A 24760-nucleotide genomic window follows, 5' to 3' on the forward strand; every position below is an offset into this window, starting at 1 on the left:
CCCTTCCCCAGTTTCCCTTGCTATTAACATCTTGCGTTGGTGTGGTACATTTGTTAAAATTGATGAGCCAGTGTTGATACATTAGTATTAACTAAAGTCTATCAGTTTAGATTAGTGTTCACTCTTCTTGTTGTAAATTCTATTGGTTTTGACAAATGCATAATGTCACGTATCCACCATTATATGTTATATGGAATAGAGTCACTGCCCTAAAAAATTCCCTTTGCTCCACACATTTGTCATCCCCCTCTCCATACTAGGTGACTACTGAGCTTTTTTTTTTTTTCCATAGTTTTGTTTTTCCAGAATGTCATGTAGTTGGAATCATACGGTATGTATCCTGTTCAGAACTACTTCTTTCACTCAGCAATAAGCATTTAAAGTTTCTCCTCATTAGGAGAACTCATTAACCCATCTTTAATTTTTGCCCATTTTTAAAATTATTGAATAATACTTAAATTATAGATGTCCCACAGTTTGTCTAGTGATCCATCTAATGAAGGGCATCTTAGAGGCTTTGAGTTTTTGGCAGTTAGGAGTAAAGCTGCTATAAAAATCTATGTACAGGTTTTTGTGTAGATGTAAGTTTTCCACTTCTTTGAATAAATGCTGAGAAATGTAATTGCTAGAATGTATGGTAAGAGTACATTTACTTTTGTCAAGAAACTACCAAACTGCCAGCCAAAGTAGCTGCACTGCATTTTATTCCCACCAGCAAAGAATGGGAGCTCTTGTTGCTCCACATCTTTATCAGTCATTGGTGTTGCCTGCATTTTGGATTTTTTTTTCTTTTTTTTTTGTTTTTTTTTTGGATTTTGACTATTCTAATATGGGTTATTAATTGTCTATTTTGGTAAATAAAATTGCATTGGGATATAGATATGCCCTTTCATTTACATATTGTCTGTGGTTGCTTTCATGCTACAATGGCAGAGTTGAGTAGCTGTGACAAACACCATATGGCTCACAGAACCTAAACTATTTACTGTCTGGCTTTTTATGGATACTTTCTTTAGAATATTTTTTTCTAACACATTCCCTCATGACTTTTTAAGAATTAATACAAAATTCCTATGAAAAATTTGTTTTGTTCATTAGAATTATCATGAATCCATCTAGGCCTTTCACTGGAGAGTGGAGTAGCTCCATCACTAATGCAGTAATAGATCAGGTCCAGCCTGAAAAGAACTTGGCAAAATGAGACTTCTGTGTTCTTATCTTTGGAGGATATTAAAGAAATGGAGGTTGCTCAAAGCCAATAAAACATCATCACGAACTATATAACTACAAATAGAATAATCTTGAAATTGTACATGAACTTTATAGCATGCATATATGCATGTATATGTTATATGTACATGTGTGTGTAAATATTTACTAGTCAAAATTAATTTTTATGAAGGAAACATCCTACCCGTGATCAAGATTACTTTCTCCTCAATTTTTAAAAATTATATTCAGCAATAAAAAGGAACACATTACCAATACATATGATAACATGGATCATCTTAAAAGGTGCCAGACAAAAAAAAAGTATGTGGGTGGGGGAAAAATTTAAATAAAAAAAGGATATATGGTTTTCATAAATGCTTAGTATCAACATTAATAAAATTATCTTAAAAGAGAGAAATTAGTGCTTATGAAAGAATGTGGCTTGGAATATATTCAAGTATATAAGTCATTATAACATATAAAGATAATAACTAGGGCAGCCCAGGTGCCTCAGCGGTTTAGCGCTGCCTTCAGCCCAGGGCGTGATCCTGGAGACCCGGGATGGAGTCCCATGTCAGGCTCTGGATGGAGCTTGCTTCTCCCTCTGCCTCTCTCTCTCTCTCTCCCTCTCTCTGTGTCTCTCATGAATAGATAATAAAATCTTAAAAAAAAAACAAAACTAATCTGTTCTCATGGATTCAATGTGAACTATCTATTGGTCACAGTTTCCCTTGGAACAGTGTTTTCTAAATCTAGTTGCCAAGATTTTTCAAGGCTAACTTCAGTATGCCTGATTTATAATCTGCATTATGGATCACCTAAGGTGATTCTGATAGAGTTGTTCCAAAGACCATCATTTTTGAACTGTACCACATATCTAAGAAATTCTTTGGAAATTGAGAACCAAAGTTCATTATGCCAGTGATGCTTGGGGAATTTAGTTTATGTTGATTTGTAATTTGTTCATTATCATTAAATGAAATTTCTCTAATGTCCAGTTTCTTTTGGAAATATTTTATTCTTTGAAATAGGAATGTAAAATTAGCAGATTATCCTAAACTTAATCTTGTTAATGAAGTAGCCAAAATATTGATTGACCTCTCATGCCATGCAGCCATATAGCCTTCTGTCTTAGCTTACTGATTTTGTGGCCATGGGCTAGACATGGAGACAATGCCTTCATAAACTGTCACAGCCACAAACAATGTCAACAGCTGTGTGAGATTGAACTGCTGAGTCACTAGAGCCATTTTTGTTTAGCAAAGCGCTGCATGCTTCATCTCATGCTGCTTTTATCTCTCAAATTGTGATACATAGTTCATCCTAAAACATTCTTTAATTCCTGACCAGAAACCTACATGTGCATGTACAGTTTATGTGCTGTGAAGAAAACAACAGATAGGTCCTCTGAGGCAGTAGAACTGTTTTCTGGCACTGACTGTTTTACTTCCTAGCATTAAATTTTAAAACAGGAGGCCACTGGGGCACCCTAATGGTTCAATTGGTTAAATGTCTGCCTTTGGCTCAGGTCATAATCCCAGGGTCCTGGGATCAAGTCCCACATCAGGCTTCCTGCTCAGTGAAAAGTTTGCTTCTCCCTCTGCCCCTGCTCGTGATCTCACTCTCTCTCTCTCTCTCTCTAAAAAACAAAACAAAACAAAACAAAACAAACACTTAAAAAAAAAAAAGAGATAAAATAGGAGGCTATTACTGAAGTGGCTTTAATGCCACCATTGACTATGTAAGCAAGCCAAAATCTAAGCCTGTAAGTGCCTCAAGGTTCCAAAATCAAGATGCTAAGGACAACCAATCACAAATAGCCAACTAGTCTTTCCCTAAGTTATAGCCAATCAAATAATTTCCTTTCTTTGCTACCACACGTTATCTACATAAGCATTTCCTTTGGTTCTTGTCTGCTAAGCACTTCTAACTACTTATGATTTGGTGCTAATTACAATAGATTTTTCTCAAAAAACCTTAAAATTTTGAATATGCCTCAGTTTATCTTTTAACACTGGATATAGTAAAAAAAAAAAAAAAAGTCACAAATTTTCTCTCTTGGCTTCTTCCTTTTTAAAGCCTGAACAATGGAGCACCTAGGTAGCTCAGTTAGTTAAACATTGGACTCTTGATTTCAGCTCAGGTCATGATCTCAGAGTCCCAAGATGGAGCCTTTCCATGAGCCCCAGGTAGAGCCCTGTGCTGAACGTAGAACCTACTTAAGATTCTCACTCTCTGTCCTCCCTCTGCCACCATCCTCCACTTGTGTAGGCCATGTGTGCACTCTCTCTACTTAAAAACAAAACAACACCTGAATAATAATTCTTATTCTTGTGATGTCACATTACTGTGTATCAATCATGATCATGTCAGTAAAAGCACTGAATGGAGAGATACATCCATATTTTCTCAACCCACTGTTTTACCTCCCTGTTTGGCTTGGCTTCATTTGCCAAGGGTCCCATGAAAGCTTCCTTACTTCTCTCCCATTCTGCAGCCAAACCCTCTACAGTTCACTGTGGACTGCTGATTTGTGAATCTTCCTAAATCATGCACATAAAAGCATTTGTTCTCTACTTTTAAAACTTCCTAGTTTCTGACATGGTAATGCTTACTATCCTTTATTTAACATTTGAAACTCCTTACAACTAGGTCCAGTATGAACCTTCTTTAGTTGATCTGAATTTATGGCAGCTGCTCTGTGCACAGTAATTTTTGTTCTGTGTCTCTATATGTGCTATTTCATCTGCCTGGAATGCTTTTCTTACCCTCCATTTCCATTTGCCTGGGATGCATTTTTTACCCACCTTTTCCATTATAGGCTTTTTAGTTCTTTTTTTAAAGCCCAGCTGAAATGTTAACATTATCTATATTTTGCTAACCCTCTGACCCAGTATTAATACCTTTTTCCTTGTGCTCCTCTAATACCTAGCGATTTCAAAACCTATCTTTGATACTTATGCTTCCACTCAGTGTAGAGATTTATATACCTGATTTTATATATTAAGGTATTTGTTTCTTTCAAATTTTAATGTTTCTGAAATTGAGGTTTATCTTAAAAGTTCTCTCTATACTTAATGATTTTCCTTTTCCCATAAAATTATCATTCTAATTTAACTTAAATTGATGGTGTCTTATGTTGAATGAATGTAGTCTATGTCTCGTGTTTCTTTGCTGTAATGTAAGTTTCTTGGGTGGTGAGGATCATGTCTTACACAATTTTCTATTTTTCACAGCTCCTTGCACATAATAGGTAATCAATAAATGCTTTTAAAAGGAATGGAATATATAAAATGGTATAAAAATGAAAGATATGATATACTGCCCCTGAGCTGTGTGTGAAATGAGATCCTGCACTTTAAAAGTTCTCTGGGAGTTCAAATCATAAATCCTCCATTCTTTGTATCATTCATGCCTATTGTACACCTGTCATGATTTACTAGGCGAGATATGAGGTGTATTGTCTCTCATGATGTTTTGAGCATAATCTGTTTATTTTTTCTCTGATATCTGGCTACTGCATTAATTTTTATGCCAGACTGCTTAAGTAGGCAATAATACCTTTTGCCTTGCTTTATTTTATTTCAGCAATCTTGCTCAGCCAGCAGGGAGGCCTATTGGTAGCTTTCTTGGAATCTATTTACCACAAATCCTATTTACTGAGTATAACACTTTGCTGAAAGTCATCCAAACAATTTTGGATTCTTCTTCCTGGCCCTAAATTGGAAGAAACATCAATTCAAATAGTTTCAAATTGATTTCCAATTATTTCTGTGCTTAGAGCATTGAGAGATTTACCTGGAAAGTTTAATATTCTTCTGTTTTGTACTTTAAGTTTTTTCCTCCTTTTTTTTTTTAAAGGACTTAAATGTTCCAGAAATTATCTTCACTTGATCTTTGAATCAAAGCATCTCTTTATTACTTCTCTTTCCCTCCTTGGATTATTCTGATTTTTGAAGGATAGAGACAAAATAAAAATATAAGCAGCACACCCTTGCAGTGACTTTCAGTTTTGATCATGCTTTCTAATTAATCTCTGACTAGTTAGCAAAAATAATTATGGCAGCTAATATTTTATGTTTAGCCTTTGTCATGTACTGTGGGAAACATATTATGTCAATTATCTTACTTAATCTTTACAGTAAACATATGAGCAAGAATTATTATTATTATTTCTGCCAGATGTAAGCCAGATAATATCACTTCTCAAGATCGTCTAATAACTTCTTCTTACTTTGAAGGTCCTTGCTATGAACTAAAGGGCTTTTATGGCCTGTTCCCCTACTGGGATCTCATTACTTCCCTGACTTCATCTTCTATCACTCTATTTTTCACCTCTCTGCTCTAGCTCCTCATTTCTTGTCAGGCATGGTCTTGCCTCAGGGCCTTTGCACTTGCCATCTGTGGAGCACTCCTTCCCTCCATGGATATCAACCTGACTTGTTTTCTTGCTTTCTTCAGGTTATTACCAAGGCCATCTTCTTGGTGGCATCTTATCTCGCTCTATCTAAAATATCTAATATGTACCTAATTCCTCTCTAATAGTTCATATCCCATTCTCTGCTTTATTTTATTTTTCTTTCTACATTTATCATGTTCTAATATGTTGTATATTTGTCCTTTTTATTGCTTCCTTTACTTGAAAGTATGAAGGCAGGGCCTGTAGCCTCTTCTGTTGGCTTCTATCTTGCATTCCCCAGCCCTAGAATGTTGCACACAATAAGTATCTGTTGAATGAATAAATGTATGAAGCAGAGATGTTAAGTAATTTAAGATCTTTTCGCTAGTAGTTTGTGGAGCTAAGATTTAACACAGACCATTTTATTTTTTCACATTTAACTTTTGAATATATTTCAGGAATTTGTTATATAAAAAATGGAAGGTTGCCTGTAGCTTCTCTGTAAGTAATGCATCTACATTATATCGTTTGACAAAGTAGACCAAGACTTTTTGTTCACAGTTGATGTGGTAGATTCCTAAATGCTTTCTGGAAGCATTGTTAGATACATAATGCATATGAGTTGTCTTCTCCGAGATTATTTTTTAATTGAAATGTGTCCATAATCTTGTCATTTCTGAACTGCCAAATTATACTGCAGTCTGTTGATCAAGATTGATTCTGAGCATGTGGGACACATTTTAAACAAGAAAGAATCTTGTTTGTTGTTTGTAATGTGATGGCTAATGCACTGGAAACAGATTGCATGGGCATTAAACTTCTGTCCACACATCTATGTTCAACAAACCAAACAGTAAATATTTGCCTTGATGATTGCTTTTGCTGAAGGGGTGCAAACTGCCATGGCTCCAATTTTTTGGTATTCTTGTTCTTTTCTCTTTTTTTTTAGAACTTTGACTTGAATATAAACATTGGCAAAGAAATTATATTCTTTTACTACACATTTTGGGAGACTGGTATGGTGATATGCTTCTCAAACAGAAGCTAGAGTATAATCAGTCTGCTAATAGGAGCAGAAAGTAATTTCTTAAAATGATCCTACAGCCACCTTGCTAATGTTGAGGATGATTTGAGCTGACTGATTTGATTGCTGCTTCCTTCCTATAAGAGGTCTCAAAGAATGAAATAGCCTATATATGTAATTTAGGTTTCCATGATTTCCAGCAACCTAATGATGCACAGAAAGCTGAAATAAAATTCCCACTTTTTCCCAGATAGAATATACACATCTAAACACCTGTCTTATAGAGAAGAAGGATATTATAGTTGATGGGAAGATGATAGCTTAATGCCTGTTTGGTGGTTTGATTTTCTAATAGATTATTTGAAAATTGTCCAGCTTGTGCTGTAGGGACCTATTAATATCTTTGTAAATAGCTTCAGGATAGGAGCGGCATCTTAGCCTAGTTTTCCAGATAGTACTTCCTATACTATACTGATACTATACTATAATTTTATAGTTCCAGACAAATATTTGAGTGATTTATATTTGAAGCAAGTCTGTAATTCAATAACACTATAAAATATCCTTTCTTTTCTCAATTTTTCATATACCATAGTAGTCTCTGATTCTCTTTGATTCTCTCCCTTTACTTTTTGTCCTATGAAGCCCCAGACTGTGTTTTCTGAAGCTTCCCCTTTCGTCCAGTCAGAATTACTATACTTCCTCTCCAAACTTAGACTGATTAAAAGGTCTTGGGGACTAGGCTTACCAAGAAAACTCCCTTTGAAAGGGATCAGAGAAGAAGGAAGGGAAAAAGGATGAGCAAAAAAGACAAAATCTGTTTTAACTGGAGATTGTGTAAGAAGTCTAGGGTTAGTCAAATGTTAAATTTCTTATATCTCCATCAGAATAATTTTAACCTAGGGTCAGGCCTATTAATATTAGTGGCTCCATAATGGCCCAGCCAGATAGTGTGTGTTCATGAGTGATTCAGAGAGTGTGTGTTAATGAGTGATTCAGAGATACGAAAATAGACATTGGGAAGGTATAATTTTGACTTTCATACATGAAAGCCAATATATTACAACAGTCATTAATTTTCAGTCATTCTGAAGGTAAAATTTAAAGATTACCATTTGTGCGGACTCTATACTGAAATCATAATTGGGATGATGGGAGTTTCCCTTTCTTTCTTTTGGAGCATCTTCATCCTCCTTTCTATTGTTATCTCCGAGCTCCTGAAAGACTGTATACATGGAGTTTTTGAACAGGTGGGCTTCTTTACGAACTTGGTGCGTAGAGCTAGATGGCTTAGAAGAAACAATGAAGTTTCTTTTTACTTTTCTTCCTAGAATCTTAAGCTAGTTATAGAAGGTTAACTTCTTTCTTAGCTTCTAAAACCTGCCTGATCCATCTTGGTTCTCACTATATATTTATAGATACATACTGAGCTTCTATTATGTTCCAACCACTGCACTAGGTTAAGGTTTTATCCATGATGTGTTTATACCAGAATTTCCCTTTTAGGGGATCCCTGGGTGGCTCAGTGGTTTGGGCCCTGGGGTCCCGGAATTGGGTCCCGTGTCGGGCTCGCTGCGTGGAGCCCGTTTCTCCCTCTGCCTGTAACTCTGCCTCTCTCTCTCTCTCTCTCTGTCATGAATGAATAAATAAAATCTTTAAAAAAAAAAGAATTTTGCTTTTAGACTCAGAACCAGTGTTCAGCAGAATGTACCCTTAACTCACAACTTTGATAAAATATGCTTGTCCAAGTCTTTATCTTTAAAATCCTCCTAAAAGTAGATAAATGGTAACTAAAGGGCTAATCTCTCCTCCCTGTCTCTCCAGCTTATAATATCTTCATTTGTGAAAAAGTGCCTGTAATGTTCTTTGTTTCTAGGGTATGTGTTAAATTTCCATATTTATTTTTGTTTTGTGAATGTGTATTGCTTTTATCATTCCAAATTTTTGCCCTCTTTTGGGGCAAAGAGCAGGAATGTGTATATAAGGAGTGGTGGTGGTGGTAAAGGACAAAATTATAACATGAAGATTTACTTGCACCATGAAATCAGTCTGTTTCTTGTAGTCTTAATTTGGGTACCCCCAGAAGCAGATCCTGAGACATGGATTCACATACAAATAAATACAAGTAGGGAAGTAGGGAAGAGACATGGGGAAGTGAGGTAGCCGATGTAGGAAGCACTATCAAGGCAACTACTGCTACTGGTGACCAGATATTAACACCTCTGGGAAATTCTGAAAAATTGTGTAAAGCACATACTTTGCCTGTGGGGTGAGCAAGCTGTGCATTTATATAGCAATTCCATTCAGTTGGTTTAGACTCCTCCCTGGGGTAGAGGCATTAGTTCCTTGGCACCTTGGGCCTGCTGGATATAGGCATGGCAGCTTTCCAAGGCTTCAGAGACTTGGCCAAGGGATATAGATACTGACAGTTGGTATTTGTGCAGGACCAACCTGAAGTAACAAGACCCAAGGGATATGGGCTGGGAACCAACAGCATCTGCTAAAGACTGATAGTCTACAATTTTCATGATTCCCAGTTCTTTGGCACATGGAAAGCATATTTCTTGGCCTATTTTCGGTACTCTAAAGTTTACTTCTTATTCTTTTCAGTAAATATAATTTCTGCATTGCAAAACAACTTTTGACATCTTCAAAAACAACTTTTTGAGATTCTTCCTTTCTGAAAGCATAATTTGTCATCAATGAAAAGATTATTTGAAAACTAGTCTTATCAAGGAGTGCTTCAGGGTGTCGTGTATTTGATCAAAACTATTTTAATAAAGTCTATTATAACCTTGGCTATTTGTGATTTTTTTACGTTTTTAATGCTTAGATAGACATATTTTAAGCAGCCTACAGGATTATAAAATAAACATACAGATTATGTAATCAGGCCCTTTGTCACCAGTAGCTACTCAGCAGATGAGGAAACTAAGTTTTAGTGAGAACCACTTGCTTAAAGTTGTGAAAATAGTCTTTTCTTTTTATAACCCTAGAGAGAAACTCTGGGTCCATTGTAAAATGTCTTATTATTCTAGAACTGAGTATTATATTATAAGCTTCTGGAACTAATGTGAAGTTCTCTGCACCTAGAGTTATTGGCCATTATCTTGAAGTTAAACCACTTATTCCTAGCATTCCTTTTCTCCTTGAGGCAGAGGTACCATAATGATAGGGTTTCCTTATCCCGATGTTTCATACATATTGTTGAAATGATGCACATATTTTTTTCAACATAGGCTTTACTTTATCACCTGTATCCTCCTTGGAACCAGTCTGTTGGTCCCATTTTACATTGAACACCCTGCTTTGATGCTTGGGTTTTTATTAATTTTGCTTCCAGAAAAGTCTCTGTATTGACTTCAATTATAGAGATTTATTATTAAAACTGAAAGGAATAAAGTATAAAAGCAATTGGAAATACTTTAAATTCTTCCCCACTGATTCCTATTAAATATTTAAAAAGCATAGGAAAGCAACATAAATTGAATACCTAGACATTCAAATATGGATTTTTTTCTTTTAAGATTTTATTTAAATTCAAGTTAGTTATCATATAGCATAGTAGTTTCAGGGGTGGAATTTAGGGATTCCTCACTTGCATATAACACCCAGTGCTCATTACAATGCCCTCTTTAATGCCCACCACCCATTGACCCCATCCCTCACCCATCTCACCTCTAGCAACCCTTAGTTTGTTCCCTAGAGTTAGGAGTCTTTTATGGTTTGCCTCCCTTTCTGTTTTTATCTTATTTTCTTTTTCCTTCCCTTTCCCTATGTTCATATGTTTTGTTTCTTAAATTCCACATATGAGTGAAATCATATGGCATTTACCTTTCTCTGACTGACTTATTTTGCTTAGCATACTATACTCTAGTTCCATCCATGTCATTTTAAATAGGAAAATTTCATTCTTTTTTGATGGCTGAGTAATATTCCATTATATGTATATCAATCACATCTTCTTTATCCATTCATCAGTCAATTGACATTTGGGCTCTTTCTGTATTTTGGCTATTGTGGATAATGCTGCTATAAACACTGGGGTGCATGTGCCCCTTCAAACTGAAATACAAATAAAAATCACAGTGATGTACAACATCACACCAGTCAGAATGGCTAAAATTAACAGCTCAGTAAACAACAGATGTTGTCAGGGATGTGGGGAAAGGGGACCCCTCTTACATGGTTGGTGGAAATGTAAATTGGTGCAGCCACTTGGGAAAGCACTGGAAGTTCCTCAAAAAAAAAAAGTTAAAAATCTGACTTTTGATTTGCTGTTCCTTGCTTCTCAGCATTGAGGCTACAGAGCCTATGAAAATTTTCTTGGAAATTCTTAAAAGTCTGCCAGAATTATTATTATTATTATTATTTTAATTTTTTTTAAATTTTTATTTATTTATGATAGTCACACACACACACACAGAGAAGCAGAGACACAGGCAGAGGGAGAAGCAGGCTCCATGCACCAGGAGCCCAACGTGGGATTCGATCCCGGATCTCCAGGATCACGCCCTGGGCCAAAAGCAGGCGCTAAACTGCTGTGCCACCCAGGGATCCCTCTGCCAGAATTATTAATTAAAAATGTTTCCTTAGATGATTATGAATATTTTACTGTTAAGGCAAAATCTTTTTTTTTTTGGAGGTGACTTTTTAAATTTGTAGTTACTAATAACTACAGTAATTTAAAATTGAAAGATGACCAAAAAGAATCTTGACAACATAGAAAGTAAGAAATGCATTCTCAGATTATTCTTGAAAGAGAAGGTAACAAACATTGCAAATTTTTTTATAAAGCAATGAAATGAAGTACATCATACCCAAACCTGCAGGTTATAGTAAGACTTATTGTCCTTATGCCTATAAAAGGATGCAAAAGTGAAACAAAAAGCCAAAATAACCAAAAAAAATAGGAAAAGGAAACTAGAGATATAAGATGTTATTTATAAATAAGAAAATAAAAATTAAAAAAATACTACAGAAGATAAATAAATGCTAATCTGTTTCTTTGGGGTTGTGGGTTCCCATTAAAACTGGTAAATCCTTTAAAGTCTATTAAGGAAAATGGTAGAGTAAAAATATGAAAATGACCAAGAGTAACACATACATGTTTGTTGAATCATGAATTGATAGAGTGCGAACTGTGTGCTGGGCATTGTACTAAGCACCTTATTTTATTTAATCTTCACAAAAGCCTTTTGAGATGGGCATTACTTTTATCCTCATTTTATATGTGAAGAATCTGAGGCTTAGAGAGATTAGAAGGAGTAACATGTGCAAGACTGCACAGCTAGAATCAAACCCAGGCATTTTGACTCTAGTGTCTTCATTCCTAACCAGTGATTGGAGATGGTTCATATTGTCTTTGTTGTAGATCTAATAGGAAACCCCAGTGTGGGTTCTATAAATCTCCCTTCTAAAAATTCTACTGTGGAATTTAAAGTACTTTTAAAGAAAATTTTCCGGGAAAATTTCTACTGGATGGCATCAAACTTTTAAAAAGTTTGTTGTAGATGTGTGGAAGTATTTCTTGGATAATCATCTGGAAATGTAGGGTATCTACTATTTGATGGGGATGGTGAACTTGAACACTTTCAGTCTCAATGTTTTGTGGTTCCTCTAGTTAACAGGAGGAATTTTGTAGAAAAGATTCTAAATTAAAAGGTATTCTCAAATGACTACAGTGATCCAAAAATCAGAAGATGACTAAAGAATTTTGACTACATGCAAAATCTGGCCATGATTCTGGAGGGATCTTAACCACTGGTGGGAATTTTAGGAACATGAATTCTTTAACATGGGATTTCTTCCTCTACTGAGCAGTCTTTTTAGGACTACAGAATAGACTAAGATTTAGTGAGAGAGAGAAAAAAAAAAAAAAATCCCACGGCCCTGGATGAGTTTCAGCTAGGAAGATTTTTTTCTAATATCACGTTATTTTTCTCTTCATACTTAATTTGCTCATTGCCTTGAACATGTACTGTTTCCAAGCCTATTCAACTGTTTGCTTTTTTTCTTGTTAATGCAGACCATGAATATGATATCTAAATCTAACTTAACAATTTGAACTTCTATTAACATCACAAATAAAGCTGGTAAACTCTCTCAGCACAACATATAAATCCTTTCAGGGGAAGGTAACGTGCTTTAAATTTAAATAGACATAAATTCCTAATATTTAAATAAGAATATTCTCCTTGGCTCCAGAACTTCAGAATATTTTTTGGTAAAATAAAGACTGTAATAATGTAGAAGCAAAGTAAAATAATTTTGAAAGGTACAAAGGATCAATTCCTTGGTCGGGTGTCTAGTGCCCAACTGGCCTCAATGAAGGGAAGTATCCAAAGGAACACTGTGGAGAGTGGTAAAACATTAAGACAAAGTAGTAAAATGAATTAATCAGTTACTAATAGGTAGGAAATATCATGGATATTAAGTCAGATATCTGAGTAAGTAATTGTTGAGTTAAAAAGAAATATTTAAGAAATTATTTTAGAGAGAGATCTTCACTGTAACATAAGCTACTTAGGTCAAATCCCTGTCTTGATTTTCCTTATGCACTTGAAGTGCTTAGGAAGAACTGGCACATAGTAGGTTCTCAAATATTTGCCTAAAGGAAGAAAAAAATACTTCTACTAGTGAGATATGTTAATGCAGAACAAACATGTCAGAGCTGAGGCAGAAAGGATTTTCTCTATTTGTTAGTATCTGCTGAGAACTAAAGTATATAATAAAATTAGTTGTTTTTTTCCTCAGGATTCTGAGTGGCTCTATGGAAAGACATAGATGTAATCGTGGGTTAGAAATTCTTTGCAACAGTAATGAAGCCAATGAAATTGGAAGATTAAAAGAGATTCACTCCTAAAGTAATATAGTCGACTTTGTTAATTAAATTATATAAATCTAATCTATTTTAAGTTTAGTGGCAAAAGCTTCTTTTTATGACATTGTCTTAGAAATCATTTAGACCACCATGACATATTAGGTTATGGAAGTGTTTTTTCAGGCCTGAGGAAATTTTAAATTTATGTTCTTTTTAGTGGAATATAGATTTTTTTTTAAGGGCAAGTAAATGTTCCTCTTAATATTCTTGCATTATGCAAAAATCAAGTCAACTGGGCATTAATCATTAGAGATTCACTTCAGTTATAACCCTAAAGTTGTGCCATGGAGAATGAATGGACGGGGCGGGATTGGGGTGGGGGGCTAGGGTTTTAGAATCCTAAATGTCACATTGCAGATGATTATTAATTCAGAATATTTATAGCTGAGTTCTCCATAATCAGAGCTCATCAGACTATTGACTATTCAAGAGCTAAGTAATTAAAAGGAAGAAGTCAACATCACAAGTTAAATTTACCTAAAATCCATAATTATTTTGGCTCAAGTTATTAGCTTTTGTGACTTCCTGGGATATAATTTATGGATCCCACAATCATATATTTATTGACTTGCTAGACTTTTTCAAGTAAATGTATTTTCTAACAAATTTCAGATGTAGATAGGGTCAGTTTCAGATGATACTACTGGAATAATTTGTCCTTGGAAGGAAATCTTAGCCAAAAAATTAATAATTCAACATTTATCCATAAAAATGATATTTCAGTGAATGACTTTAAGGTGTTTTGTTTTGTTTTGTTTTTGACTTTAAGGTTTTTAGGAAAACATTGTTATACACATTTACAATTTACAATTTAAAGCACAATGGAAAGAATTGGGATAAAGTACCAGTAAACAAAATCCACATTTAATAAATTGCTTAAAGTTGTACTGTAGATGTTGGCATCTGCATAGTTTGATTTCAGTGACTATAATATTTTCAGAGAGTCCAATGGATAGATTTTAGCTTTAACTTTAATAAAGATGGTTTGCAGAAATTAATCCATAGGAATTGTGGTTTTTAGGTTTTTAGCCTCTTCATGAAAAATCCCAGAATCTTTGCTCTGAATCATCTACCTATTTAAAAGAGTTTGCTTAATGAAGGGCTATGCCAGCACCATGACTAGCTAGATCTGAAGGCCAGTTAAGGCTTGGTGAAAGGAAAATCTTTTTACCAAAATTGATATTCAATTAGCTTGGAGTCTGTTTGATTTAGGTCAGGTAAGAAACAAGTTTCGTTGATAATTTTTTCTTTAGTTTATTATTTAAATGTCTTTTTTGAAATTAATTTAGTTATGTATGCTTACTGTGTCAATTAAAAAATGAAGTAGAGATGGATGAAAGGAGAGGTTATTTTTCCACTCTCCTCTTTTCCCACCTTAATCAATCTTTTTTTTAAATAAATTTATTTTTTATTGGTGTTCAATTTACCAACATACAGAATAACACCCAGTGCTCATCCCGTCAAGTGACCCCCTCAGTGCCCGTCACCCATTCACCCCCACCCCCTGCTCTCCTCCCCTTCCACCACCCCTAGTTCATTTCCCAGAGTTAGGAGTCTTCATGTTCTATCTCCCTTTCTGATATTTCCCACACATTTCTTCTCCCTTCCCTTATATTCCCTTTCACTATTATTTATATTCCCCAAATGAATGAGAACATAAAATGTTTGTCCTTCTCTGATTGACTTACTTCACTCAGCATAATACCCTCCAGTTCCCACCCTAATCAATCTTAATGGCAGCAGGTGTATCATTCTACAACTTCTGCCTTCTTATAAAAAAATATGAGTACATGTCAAAAATGTGTACTTTATCAATGTTCATTTCTATAAAAATGCATCACATTAAATATATTACCCTGAAATTTAAAATATTCATTTAACAACATGAATAGATTTCTCATGACAACCGATACAGATCTAACCATGTATCAGAACTGCCTGGATGACTTGGTAAGACATATTACTCCAAGGAGATTCCCATATGGTAGATCTAGGGGGGGGGCAGTTGCAAAGAATATGCTTTTCTAGCAAGTTCCTGGGTGATGATGAGGCTGCTGGTCAAAGGCCAGGCTTTGAGAGTCTTTGGTCTATTCTTTATAGAAGAATAGGTGTCCATAGGTATGGATTCTTGCAAAGAGTAGAAGTGTTGTATTTTATCTAACAATTTCCCCTGTTGATGACCCTTTATTTTTCCTTATTTTGCCACAATAAAATACTGTTCCAATAGACATCTTTGTTCATATAACACAAGGATTTTTATTTCTATAGGATAGATTCCAAAATTGAGATTAGTGGGTTAAGGGTGGTAGGCATTTACAATTTTAATAGTTATTTTCCAAAATGGGTCATTGCAATTAATTAATTATGACATATCAGAGATTATATCTCCATATCCTCATAAGTGATTCTTACTGTGTTATTCTATATGAGATGAGTGAAAAATGGCATCTCATTGTTTTTTCAGATTTTAATTTAAATTCTAGTTAGTTAACATATAGTGTAATATGGGTTTCAAGAATAGAATTTAGTGATTCATCACTTATGTATAACACCCAGTGCTCATAATAACAAGTGCTGTTGTTTTAATTTGCATTTTCCTAAGTTGTAAGGGATTAAGAGAATTCTTGTATATTTATTAACTACTAGAATTTCCACTTTGCCCATATTTCCTTTAGTTACTTTTCTTTTTCCTAATTATTTCTAGAGATCTTTTTATATAAGAAATATTAACCCTTTTATGACATAAACATTGAAAATATTTCCCTCAGACTCCCATTTCACTTTGAACAGTTTATGACATATTTGGCATGAAAAATCCTTAATTTTTATGTAATGAAATATTACATAGGTCTTTAGGTCTTCTATCTTGCTTAAAAGAATCTTGTATAATGCAATGTTATACAAATATTCTTCTAATATTTCTTATAATGTTTTAACTATTTTGTATTTTGCATCTAAATCATTATTGCACCTGGAATTAAAATATCATATGAAATTGGGGTACTGTGCCAGGCTTCTCCCCACTTCAGGGACTAGGGGCATTTTTCTCTTCTGTATAATTCTTTGTGGGCTTTCCGGGTCAGTAGGGCCACATGCAGCAAGTAAACAGGTGCAGTCTTTATGGAAGAGGAACCCAGGCACCTGCTCGCTGATTTCCCTCACAACCAAAAAACCTGGATCATCATCAGAGACTCCAAACATAGGTATGCCCTATCCTCTGGATGGAACCACTTAGCTTAGGACAGACACCAAAGAAAATAGTTTCTAATTGATACTTGGTCCCAAAAGACACCTTAGAAGTGTCCTATGTTCTGTTCACCATGCCTCCCATCCAAGTATGGTATTACTTAGAAAGGGTATTTGGAGTAAATCAGGAGTCTGTGTTCAAGCTGCCCTAACTCAGAATACAAACAATACACAATTAATACAAGTTTATACTCACTGAGGATGAAAAAGTAAATAGAAATTAGCAAAGAGAAGGTAGGAAAAATCACTTGTTTCAGTCCCCCAGAGACAAACACTTCTAGCCTCTTACTGAATATCTTTTCAGAGTATATAAATAAATATATAAAGAGAAGTAAATACATGAATTTAAAAATATTACTTTCTGTGCTGTTTTTAATCTTCTCCCCTACTTTTTGGACATTTGGGTTGCTTCCAATTCTTTGATGTCCTATATGCATTGAGATAAACATCACTTTCATCACATTTTTGTGAAGATTTACTATTATTTCTTTATTGTAAATTCCTAGAATGCTAGTGGCCTGATCAAGGTGCATATTCATATTTAAAATGTTTCCAAATTGCCTTCTAGGAAAATTCTGAAGTTTATACTTCTCCCAGCCACACATGAGAATGCCTGTCAGTTCATAACCCTCCAGGAAAAAAAAAAAAAAGGTTGTATGACTAAGCACCAACTCAGTTTCTCTTTAAAGACCACTTATTCCTTCTATGGAAGATATTTTATTTTTATTATTTGGATGCTCAGGATTGATTTTTCTTTTTATGAGTAAAAAGGATTTTAGTTCTCCACTCCTTAGGAGTACGTTTCACATTGGAGTAAACTACTTCCATCTGCTCCAGGACTGGACTCTTGTGAACACATCAATACATATTATATTCTCATCCTCTATGACTGAGCAAGCCAGGTTTGTATCAATTTTGGGAAGTTACTACAGTGAGAGAAAAGTTCTCTCTCTCAGTCTTCACTGGCTCTTCAATTGTCTGTCTTTCCCTAGGATTTTGAAAACAACAAAGAAAATGATGTCAGAGAAAAGGAGGGACAGATGAGAAAGACAAGGACAGGAGGGGCAGGATACATCTAGCTGAGCCTGAAGCAAGAACTATTGCTAGAATTTTTACTAACATGAGCCAATCACTTTTTTTGGTGAGTGTAACTAACTTTAACTCCTCTTAAAAGACACTGATACAGCTATTTATTTTCTATTTTATAATCATTACTCAATTATTTAGAATATATTTTTAAGCTTTAAAATTAAAAATAATTCTGTTAGTTATTACAAATAATTTGAAAGCAAATAAACATGTTTGTAATTTTCTTAGCATTTACTATTACAAAACATTTGCTATTACAAACAGGTTATTGCAGGTAAGTCATTCGTCTCCTTGACAAAGTAGAGAAGAGAGGTAAGAGAAGACTGTTGTTTCCATTCCTTTTTCACCTTTGAGCTGTGGCTATTGTACTAGCAATCTAATGTTGACAAATGATTTGGGTTTCCTGGTCACCTCATTATCACATTAATGATGTCAGACACTGAAAAGAAAGTAGAGAAATCACTTGTCTTATCATCTAATGTCTTTTCATTAGGCATCCAGTCAAGGGATTTTAAAGACATTGGCATTGACAGCTAACAGGCAGTTGATATTAATTCTGCTGAAAGCAATTATGAAGCAGCCAGTTTCCAAACAACCTGGCAATAACCTGGTGGAACCTCAAATGGGAGGGTGCTGGAATCTTTTAAAATTAAACTTACTTTTTGCTTGGTTGGAATTGCTTTAATTCAGGGGTAGTGAGAGCGGGCAGAGGTTGGGGAGGAGACAGATTGGGTTTCAATCATTTATCAATGTTTTAATTATTTTTCAGGGAAGTTCCTTAGCAGGTTGGAGGATAATATTATTGTTTGAAAAGGTAACCATTAACTCCGGGATGATATCTATTTACACAACCCATTCCTAGGCTTGGGACTCCCAAATTTATTATTGGAGCTAATATAAAAACGGGATCACAGCTATTGTAGGAATGACCAAGGGTTACATCCTGGGATAAGATTAATAGCTTAATGTTAAAGAGAAGTTGACAACCCTACTGCAACACAGAATATTTTCTCTGATGAATTCCAACAAGAAATTTGAACTTTGGGTCAGTGCAGCATGAGGCTGATAAGGTAAAGACCTGGTTTAATTTGATTAGAGATGGATGAGTACAGAAATGCTAAAACATACCTCAGTGTAGCATTAAATGAAGTACTGAGAGCTAATTTTCAACAAAGGTATATAGCTCCCACTGAAACATGTAAAGTTTGTATTGCATGTATCTTTGATTTTATTGACTTATGTGACTAGGAAGCAATAACAAATGAAAGACACTGGAGTTATTTTCTAATTACAGTTGACCCTTAAACAACAGGGGTTTGAATTACGCAGGTCCACTTACATGTGGATTTTTTTGATATGTATAGTACTATAAATGGATTTCCTTTTCCTTATGATTTTCTTAGTATTTTCTTTTTTTAGCTTACTTTTTTTTATAAGATTATAGTATATAATACATATAACATACAAAATATTTGCTAATATGTTATTGGTAAAGCTTCCAGTCAACAATAGGCTATTAGTTAAGTTTTGGGGGAGTCAAAGCTGATATGTAGATTTTCAACTATGTGGGTGGGGAGCACTGGCAGCCACAACCCCAGCATTGTTCAAGAGTCACCTGTATAGTGATCAGCATTTTGGTTAAATTGTTTTGTATCTTATTCTACGAGAAAGTGTTTATGATATGTCAAGTATTGTATTGGGCACATATCATTACTGAAGAAACAAAATCTTTAATTTTTCTTCCTTGGAAAACCATTGTAGTCTTAATTCATTCATTCCTTAACAAATATTCAAGACATGCTTATAGAAAATAAGAATCTAACAATAAACATGATATATAGAATCCTGTCCCCATAGAATGTACATTCTTGTAGGGATAAAAAGACAATAAGCAAATAAACTAGATTTTTAGATAGGAATAAGAAATGTGAAAAACAAAAAGAGTTACCAAGGGTATGAGGTTAGATTGTTCAGTTAAGAACATTTCTCTGAAAAGTTTAATATTTGGGCTGAAATAAGAAAGTAACTGTAAGAAGAAGTAACTCTGTTAAGAAGGAGTAACTGTGAAGACTGGGTGAAGGAAGAGTATTTCATGTAGAGGAAAGTGAGTGCAAGGTCAGAAGTGATTGAAATTTTGAGGCATGGTTGTAGGATAGGAGCCTTAAGAGATAGGTTAAGTCCAGTTTATGCAGTCTATGGCTAGGAGATTGCACTTGATACTTAGCATAATTTATCTACTTCGTGGTAGTCCTTTCCTTTCTTTAAAATAGAGATAACATTATGACAAAGAATTTAATATTGTTCTTATAAGGGTTGTGTCAGATTATATTTTCAACTGAGAAGTATAGGAATACCTACATGGGGATCCCTGGGTGGCGCAGCAGTTTGGTGCCTGCCTTTGGCCCAAGGCGCGATCCTGGAGACTCGGGATCGAATCCCACGTCGGGCTCCCGGTGAATGGGGCCTGCTTCTCCCTCTGCCTATGTCTCTGCCTCTGCGTGACTATCATAAATAAATAAAAAAAAATAAAAAAAAGGAATACCTACATGTTTGATGTCACTGTCCTAGCTAATGTGAATAAATCTAGTTATATCTCATATCATATTACAGAGATAATATGTCACGATAATATTGGTAGCACAACTTAATCACCAATGAACACTGACTTTTTTTTTTCTTTCAGACTTTTAACCATCTATCCAAAGTCACACAAGACTGCAATATGGAGGCCAACTCAAGGGATTTTGGGAGATCTTTCTGCTCCATTAAAATTTTGAGAAACATATTTTGGCTTCTGGAAATTTCTGAAAAATTCCTCAAAATTATGGTTTCCGTACTTTACCTCAGGGTTCTTTCCTAACTTTTTAAGATGGATTGAGAAATTAGAGGGGGAATCCTGAGATCATTTCCCAAGAATCTTCAAAAAAGTCACCTCAGGCACTTTTTTTTTTGAATGACGTATTTTCCAGCATCTAGTCTCAGCACAAATCTCTTGCATGTACAATAAGCGTAAATAACAAGTTCTAAAATCTTGTACTTCCCTTTAAAAGGATGGAATGCCCCTGGCGCACACAACCAATAAATACCCTTTGTAGCGCTTCCTCAGGTGCTGAATTTTGGGAAGCCAAATCCTGATCATTGTCAACATGTTCTTTTGAAGTAATGATTTATATGGTATATTGTCAGGGTTTTAATGATCAAAGGTAACAATGTTTTATTTCTTTGGTACTCTTTGTTTGAAGAAATGTAAAAACCAGCTGGTGTTAGCTGCACAGCTTGAACCGCCCACCCCCTAGGAAGAATTTACACGTTTAAAGTATTGGATTGGTTGGTAGTACTTTTATTTATTTATTTATTTATTTATTTATTTATTTATTTATTTATTTTTTGGTTGGTAGTACTTTTAAAATATATGCAGTTGGCTCTGTCACTGCCACTATCTCAGAGAATAGCAGCTGCCTTTGAATGAAAAGTCTACTTCTTTTTTGGCTAATACTGTAACACCCCATGGAAATCCTTATTAGCCCCTTTGAGAGAGCCTTACATGACATTCAGTGTGCTCTGTTGTCCTATTTCCTAGGATAGAAAGGTGACCCCTCCTGCATCTGGGAGCCTGAGGCTGCCACACAAGTTTCCAAGTGCTCTTCAAGTGCTACGCAGATAACAGGAGGACAAAGGTGGAGCTAGAATTTAGAGAGTAGTAGGTGCTGACAATAGACAATGTACTTAAATATCCATTACTCCCCACGGACCATGACTAAATAGTGCCGGCAAGAGAAGAACCTAAAGGGATGAATGCAGGGAATTGCACCTTGATAATTCCCTTTTTAGGGAAACCTAATGTATGGGATTCCTTGCCACAGCCTTCGTCCAAGAAATGATGCCAGGCTGAGAGGAAAGCTAACTGGTAGAGGTATATAGTTTCCCTGTAGCCTAACCTAGAGGCTTGGGAAAACGAGGTTTAAGCCATTGACATTCCTAAACTCTTTAAGTAATATCTACATAATTTTACTTATGGTTAGAGGTGGAGAGACAGAAAAAGGGTAACATCTCCCCTTTCCCAGCCTCCATTTTGAACAATTGCCTCTAGGTCTGTGGCTAGTGATGTAAGGAATAATTCCTCAATTGGGATATCTGAGTTCTTGTTTAGGGAAAATCAAGAAGTAGATTTATGTCTAGATAAATAATGGAAATATGTGCTTTCTTAATTTTCTTTTGTGTATCTTCGTTTTGCAATTTTTCTGAGTGTGGATCACATTTCAAATGAAAAAAAAATGGTGTATTTAAAATTAAGTTCTGCATTTTCTAGCAACAATTTTCAGCTCCTGTCTTTTACTGTACTTCTTTCCCAAAGCCTTGCAAATGCAAGGATTTCAATACCTTGTCTACTTGTTTAAAAACATTCTTGAGATCCATCACAAGTAGCAGCTGTTGTAAGAACTTTCTACTCCCTTAAACACCTAATCCCCTATGACACATTCCATTTATCCTCCTTTTGTGGAGACTATAGCTTTAGCTGCCCCATGTGGTGAGACTTGCTGATTTTATTTCATTGCTCCGGATTGCTGCTCTCAGATTGCTGAAAAATGAACTTACTCCATATAGCACTAAGTTTGTTGCGTTGCTCCTTTCTGATGCTACTGTTCTGTAGTATTCCCAGTGTCTAAGGTAATGCTTTGTCTACTCAGGATAGTTCTGTTTTACTTTGTACCTGCCAACCATTTTATATTGGTAATTTGTGCAGGTCTATGCTAAAAACTCCTTTGAAGAGCAAGTAAATTACGACTGCTTTGAACTCCTCTAATCACAACTTGCTGTTTGAAATTCTGCCTGTGATTTCACTTCTGATTAAGTGTGTATCTTTGGCATAGTTATCTTTATTCTTTCTAGCTAATGAACATTTGGGTTAAAGAAGTGATCTTTTTATTTTCCATTAAAAAAATTCATTTGTTTGTGGTGCCAGGGTGGCTCAGTAGGTTAAATGTTTGTGTGCCTTAGGCTCAGGTCATGATCGCTGAGTCCTGGGATGGAGCCCTGCATCAGGCTCCCTGCTCAGTGGGGGTCTGGTTGTCCCTGTGTGTTGCCCCCTCCACTCACTCATGCTCTCTCTCTCTCTCAAATCAATAAATAACATCTTTTAATAAATTGCATTTGTTTAACTGGCCAAATTATTACCGAGTTGTAGAATATCAGATTTGGAAGGGACCTCAGAGACCATTTGTTCAAACCCTTTCATTTGTCAGATAGAGAAAAACAAGCCTCAAACCTCAGACATTTGGGGAGACCAAACTAAAACTAGAATCCAGATTGCTGGTCTTCATCTTACCATATCTGGTCTACTTTACTCTCAGTGGAAATTGTAATTCCATTTCCTAATATTTAAAGAAATGTAAGGAATACAACCCTTCATTCATCAGAGGGACTTTGGTTGCAAACAACAGGAAACTGATTCTGGCCAACTTGGGGAAAATGGAATTTGCTGAAAGGTCATGAGAGGCTCAATTAATTCCTTAGCACGGGTTTCCAAAAGGAGGTATGATTTGGAGAGCTCAGAAGGAGAAAGAGCATGCTCATTCATCAAGATGCCTTTAGTGTTCCGCCCAGCTTGATGAAATATCAGACAGGTTTCTTCCTAACTATGGGCCCTTAAATCCCTTTTCTTCTAGTATTTGTTTTAGAAAAGTTGCAACTAGAAATTCTGTCTCCCAGGCTCCTCCAGTTTTGCAACCCTAAGGTGTCTTTCTTAAAAACCTAGGAGCCATCCTTTTGAAATGAAACCATAAAAAAAAAAAAAAAAAAATAGAGCCTTTGTGTCCTGGTTTCTGTGAGAGGGTAGGAGCCTAGCTTCCATAAGAGTCAATAAATAGACCCAGATGGTCATCAAGATTTGTTCAGTGTCTGAGTAATGTCAAGAAGCCAGGCACTTTCTGTCTTTTGGTCTTTGCTTCTTGATCTGTTTGCTTGTCATCCAAAACTTACTAACAACCACACAAGGGCTGCCAAATGTCCATGTATCAATCACATTCTGTTCAAAAGCAGGAAGCAGGGCAGTGGCTACAGCAGCCAGTAGAACTACTACTTTCCTTTCATCTATGAAAGATAGATTGCTATTCTGGAGGCCCCTAGCATATTTTCTATAATGTTTTATTCACTAGACATGGTTCACATGGCCCTAATTAGTGGCAAAGACCATGGAATTAGAAAAAAATAATGATTTAATCTCTTAGCAATGGATTAGAAAAATATTCATCCCCCTCCTCCAGCTTTAGAAGAGGATGGGGTAACTGGGTGATGGGCATTAAGGTGATGACATAAGGAGCACTGAGTGTTACATAACAATGACGAGGGCAGCCCCGGTGGCTTCGCAGTTTAGCACGTCTTCAGCCCAGGGCGTGATCCTGGAGACCCAGTATCGAGTCCCACATCAGGCTCTCTGCATGGAACCTGCTTCTCCCTCTGCCTGTGTCTCCGCCGCCCCACCCCCCATGTCTCTAATAAATAAATAAAATCTTAAAAAAAATTAAAAAAACAGTGATGAATCACTGACCTCTACCTCTGAAACCAATAATACAGTATATGTATTATTACACATATTACATAATTATATGTTAATTAATTGAATTTAAATTAAAAAAAAAAAAAAAGAGAAGCTGACTTTCCTCAAGTGCATTGTTGGCAATCTGATACCTAAACAGAAGTGTGTCACTGTTAGCCAGGGAGAATGCTGAGAAAGGCAATTATGTAGAGAATCAACATACATGCTACAACACACCTTTGTGTAGACTTACATGGTTTAGATCTGGATGAAGAAAAAGAACTCTGGGACAAGGACACTTCCCTAGAGATAGAAACTGCAGTGGACACAAAAAAATCTTATAAAATTAGTGATAAAGAGGGATGGAGAGTT

The 24760-nt window shown here is 35.5% G+C and overlaps 1 long non-coding RNA gene across 2 annotated transcripts in view; it reads left to right on the plus strand.

The window, feature by feature from the left end:
• The window catches only part of LOC112651518 (uncharacterized), a 108034-nt gene extending 87046 nt beyond the window's left edge, over window positions 1–20988 (plus strand). For both annotated transcript variants that reach the window (XR_007410252.1, XR_007410253.1), the window contains exons 3-4: window positions 17757–17905; window positions 20537–20988. This is a non-coding gene — a long non-coding RNA (uncharacterized LOC112651518). The remainder of the gene's footprint in view (window positions 1–17756; window positions 17906–20536) is intronic.
• The last annotated feature ends 3772 nt before the right edge of the window (window positions 20989–24760 follow it).

This window comes from Canis lupus, chromosome 4 (assembly GCF_003254725.2).
Source record: "Canis lupus dingo isolate Sandy chromosome 4, ASM325472v2, whole genome shotgun sequence".
Lineage (NCBI taxonomy): Eukaryota > Metazoa > Chordata > Mammalia > Carnivora > Canidae > Canis > Canis lupus.